This window comes from Petaurus breviceps, unplaced genomic scaffold, assembly GCF_028583685.1.
Source record: "Petaurus breviceps papuanus isolate PSGF00001 unplaced genomic scaffold, PetGlider_PUasm1.0 189, whole genome shotgun sequence".
NCBI lineage: Eukaryota > Metazoa > Chordata > Mammalia > Diprotodontia > Petauridae > Petaurus > Petaurus breviceps.
Genome location: NW_027185809.1, coordinates 29624861 through 29630596, shown reverse-complemented (window position 1 = coordinate 29630596; position 5736 = coordinate 29624861).

The window sequence follows — 5736 nt, the reverse complement described above, 5'->3', positions numbered from 1 at the left end:
AAGGGGTATGCACAGTTTGATAGCCCTTTGGGCATAGTTACAAATTGCTCACCAGAATGGTTGGATCAGTTCACAACTCCACCAACAAAGCATTAATGTTACCAATTTTCCCACATCTTCTCCAACATTTATAATTTTCCTCTTTTGTCATGTTAGCCAATCTGATAGGTGTGATTGAGTTGTTTTGATTTGCATTTCTCTAATCAATAGTAATTTAGAGCATTTTTATATGACTACAGACAGCTTTAATTTCTTATCTGAAAACTGCCTCTTCATAGCCTTTGACTACCAAATGGGGAATGACTTGTATTCTTATAAATTTGGAGAATAAAGATTCTTAACCAATCCCACAAACAGGTAACACTTACTTCTTACTCCCCACCTCCCCCCAGTAGAAGGCAAACTCTTTGAAGGAAGGAACATTTTTTTCATTGTTACCTTCGTAATAGTAGGTATTGCAGGAGAAAACATTGTACACTTTACATTTTTTATGTTTTAATACTATCTTATTTTTTCTAATTATGTGTAAAGACCATTTTTAGCATTCATTTTTATAAGATTGTGAGTTCAAAATTTTTCTCCCTCCCCTCCTCACTCCCCTTCCCTCTTCCTAAAATGGTAAAGAGTTTGATATAAGTTATATATTATATATAATATGACATATATTTTAGCATCAAGCACCCTAGCATACCCAGGATGGCTGCTAGCACAGGCTCTTTGATTTGCTTTTCTAAAGAAAAGCAACTCAAAAAGGGGTTAACCATCCTACTTTAATCAAACATATCATTTACCTAGTTCAGGGGGAAAAGTAAGCCCCCTAAACTTCAGAGAAAACAAACAGAAGTTACAAGCAGACAAAAAAATACAGACAGAGAAACAGACCAACAGACAGGGCTTCCAGCTATCTGACCATTACATCCATACCTAATTAGTTATCAGAGAGAGAAGCACCAGCATCTAGGTTTTCAAACGCAGGGTGCTCAATGGCTGCCCAGAGTCTCATCTGGCCAAATCACACAGTTCTTCCCAAAAGCAAGCCCCAAAGCAAAACCCCACATCAGGGTATATATAGCCATCTCCAGGGTCAGAGAACATCTCAACCCTCATGACCCCCTGCTCAATCACAGTAACAAGGTGTGGGCATTCCTGAAAAACAAGCCTCCCACCACAGGCTCCATGTGACCACATTCAGTTTATTAGGGGGCAGAGTATATTTTCAAGCCAGGGAAGGTCCTCAAATTCACTTAAACCTATTCAAGGAGCAGGGAAGATCTTCAAATTACCATTACCATTACAATTATATATGTATACATAATTAAAATGTGCATTTTAAAGCAATTTTCTTGGGGCGGGGGATATCCAGACCAGCAGCTAAACAGAGAACTTGGATTGAAAAAAAGCTCTAACTTGTTACTTATGGGGATCTGGAGACAAAAGATTAATAGCATGGCATGGAAATGTGCTATATTATACTTTCAGTGAAGAAAACTTAAGGGCTTCAAGGTGGGGTTAAACAAAGCCCCTGGGGACAGCTATGTGGCACAGTAGAGAGAGCACTGACCTCGGAGTCAGGAGGACCTCAGTTCAAATTTAACCTCAGACACTTATTAGCTGTGTGACCCTGGGCAAGTCACTTAATCCCCATTGCCTCAAAAAAAAAAAAAGAACAAAGCCCCTGACTCTTCTCTCCCTGAGACTCAGATACCTCATACCCCAGGGGAGAACAAGAGAGACTTCATGGTAATCCTTGGAGGATGTGACTAAATTAGAATTGACACATTACAGAATTAGATTAGTTTGGAGAGGCTCGAGTCTTCCAACACCAACCTTGCAGCTAAAAGGAAGAGCAAAGGACTTTTATTCAGAAAGATCGGGGTTCAAATCTAGCCCCTGAGCAAGTCACTTAACCTTTATCTCCCTCAGTTTGCTCATCAATAAATGGGGATAATAATAATAGCACCTACTTCATAGGATTGTGAAGAATGATTCGTATAATATTTGTAAAGTGAGATATAAGAGCCTGTATATATTTGTATGTATACACATTTGTTGTATATACATATCTAGTATGTTTATATATGTATATATATAAGCTAATGTTATTAACATATTAAGAGATCATCCTTCTTTTGATCTATCACTAATTCTGGTGTAGGGGGAAGCTGAGGCAGTCAGAAGTTAAGTGACATGTCCAGGATGACGTAGCTAATAAGCATCTGAGATAGGATTTGAATTCAAATCTTCTTGTTCTATCTTCTACACCATCTAGTTGCCTCTTAAGGGTAGTAAGGGAAATGTAAACATCATTATTTCACTTGCTTCCCAGTGCCATCTAGGAGAAGGTATCAAAATTGTCAGTATGGCACCATCTTACACAAACCTCCTTTACATTGTGTCAATGCTGTACTTCTTTACCAAGTGAGTTTGGGTTATTTGGGGTGTTCTCTAGGAAATAATTGAAGAGAAGAATTGATGTGATTCTTCTGTCCATATTCCTATGTTTAGCAGCAATTACCTTCTAAATTAGAGCTTTTATGATTTAAAAAAAAAATGCCACAGTCAGGCAGACCACTCACAGAACTTAGGGATCCTAGTAAAGTTGGTTAATTATTAATTAATAATATTATTAATAAATGATAATCATTAATAAGGTTTATTGACAGCTTTTTTGCATTTAGAAGAGATCACAGAAGGGCTACAGACAGGATATAACCACTATGGCTCTAAGTTGAGCCTTTATCCGTGTCTTGGCAGTACAAAGACATATATCTCAGATTAGCTTATTGCAGGGAAGGAGCAGCTCCCAGATGACTCATGGAGCTTATAGCACCAAAGGAGGAGTGACAGCACCCCAGACTGGGACATTAGTACAGAAAATAGGTCACCTGATTTTCCTCTTTATACAGAGATGTTAGGGGGCCTAAATTTAGCAATATAGCTATGTATAAATGTGTACATGAAGCAAAATCAATTCATTCCAAAGATCAGCATTTGCAATTTTAAAAGTCCTAAATACAGATATAGCTTTATAGACATTCTATAAAGAGGTATAGGAACTACAAACCAGACATCCTCTAGTATCATACAACAACTTTGGTTTAGCTGATGAGACAGCTATGTGGCTCAGTGGAATGGGCCTGGATTCAAGGAGATCTGAGTTCAGATCCAGCCTCAGACACTACTAGCTGTGTGACCCTGGGCAACTGGCTTAACCTTTGTTAGCCTTAATCTACTGGAGAAGAAAATGGTGAACCACTCCAGTATCTTTTCCAAGAAAAAATGGACAGTATTGATGTGCTATGGTTCACAGAGTCACATAGAGGTAGATTCAACCTAACAGCAACAAACACATAGGCACAGTCTGAGTTTGCTTCCCCATGGCTGTGACCCCTATGAGCTAAAGAGTATATAAATGACTCAGTTTCTACAGGATATTCAATTCACATTTCTAGTAGGACTGCTTATCTGATGCAGAGGATTTAGAAGTATGTATGGATTCATGGACCTTGGGATCCCAGACATGACATGACCTTCTTCAATAGGGTGGGTGCTTGCCCCTTCTCTCCCCTGTCTGGTCACTGACCTCTGCTGACTTGTAACTTCACAGAGAAGGCTGAGGAGACTCAGCAGGCAGCCTCATCAGAAAACAATACTTCTTATTCAAAGAACATCAAAGAACATACTTGTTCCTCTCTCCTCCCCTGAGCTTGGCACCTTGCTCCTACCCACGGTAAATCTCTCTCTGCACTTCCTATTGACCCCTCAGCCAAATTCCTTAGGCTTAAGTGGCAGGATGGAGGAGGGGAAGATAGTGAGAGCTATGCTACAAGGTCAAGAGGGATCAGACTAGAGGAGGGAATGTATGAATGATGAGGTGGAAACAGAATGGTGTGAGCAACCTGAAAAATGGACACCAATAAAGGCATCTAATTGCCTTTTCTCAGTCCTCATCTTTCTCAACCTCTCTACAGCATTGGACATTTATTTACTACATCCCCCTCCTGGTTGCTCTCTCTTCTCTGAATTTTTCTGACACTGCTCACTTGATTCTCCTTCTATTAGCTTTTATTTTTAATATTAGCTTTTTATTTTATTAGAACTATTAGCTTAGTGAATGGAGTGCTGGGCACGGAGGCAGGAAGACCTTTGTTCAAATCTGACCTCAGATGCTAATTAGATTCATGACTCTAGGCAAGTCACTTAACCTGTTTGCTTGTTTCTTTAACTGTAAAATGATGATAATAATAGCACAATAGAGTTGTTATGAGGATCAAACAAGATACTTTTTTTTAATGCAATTAGGACAGTGCCTGGCATAGTAGGTGTTTAGTAAATTCATATTCCTTCCTTCCTACAGGTCTGTCTTAATCCCTCCCTGTTTCCTTTGTTGACTCATTTTCTATGTCACACCCCTTAACTGTGGGTATATCCTAAGGCTCTCTTCATTGGGTAAAGACTCAACTGAAGACCCAGAGGGACCATAGTGTTCAGATCCTGCCTCTAGTCCTTCTGAAACCTCTTCTGGATGCAAAGAATAACTTTTAATGAATCTTATTAGGATGTCTAAGTTCTGTATGTGGCCTTTCTGACTATGACCATTTTTAAAAATCGTAAAAGCTTTAATTTAGAGGGAAATTGCTGCTAAACATAGGAATGTGGACAGAAGAATCAAATCAATTCCCCTCTTCAATTATTTTCTAGAGAGCACCCCAAATAACCTGAACCCATTTGGTAAAAAAAAGTACAGCATTGACTTAGTGTAAAGATTGTATAAGATGGGGCCACAATGGCTACTTTGATACCCTATCCTGGATGGCACTAGGAAGCACCTTTTCATGCTCTTATCTAAAGAACTCAGTCATTCTTGTGTATTTTTCTAGCACCTTTTAATCTATATATCTTCTCCAGTTTTTGTTTGTTTTCTGCTTGGGTAAATGGGGTTTATTCACTATTTGCCAATCTTGATAATCTTTTGTGTAAGCAGCATTTGATGGTTAGACTTTGTAGAGTGGTTTCTTAAGCCAACTCTAAATTGATACACTACCCTTGAAAGTGTGAAAATAATTGTGGTCCAGGTGTAATTGATCAATGCAATCCATTTATTGATACCATGAGCAAGGTTTTTATAGCTAATGAAACAAAGAAGGTAATTATAGGTCACTTAGTTTTCTAATACTGCTTTGTTTAATTTCAAGATGCCAGACAGCTATATCAATTTAGGCCTTGAAGATAACCATGTCTTTGATTCCAATACCCAAAGAATAGTATCTAAAAATGTATGGAAGAGCTAACACCTTCCTAGAATCCCAGAACAGGGCACAGACCTGCATCTCAGGATATCAGGCAGGCTCTGATTTACAGCTGCATCAATGGGCTAATTTATATAGGACCAGTCTGATTTCTGGATTGTAAGCCAATAACTCCCCTAACCTAAGGGCCAGCCTTAGATTATATTCTCAGGATGGATTGAAGAGACCATAGGTGAGGGAGAAAAACGATTTACATTTTATTCTAAGAAAGGGGGGGTGGCGCGAGCACCAGCGGCATTCGGGAGGAAGAAAGATGGCTCCTTATATACTTTTAAAGAGAACACAATTCAGGCATGATTTCCTCATGCATGGGGAATGTGAACCAATGGAGGGGGGCCAAACCAGCCGTATCAGCTGCTGCTCATCAAGCAAGCGGTCTTGTGGGAGACCTCCTTGTGAGCCATCAACTGGACTATGGCTCTCAGCA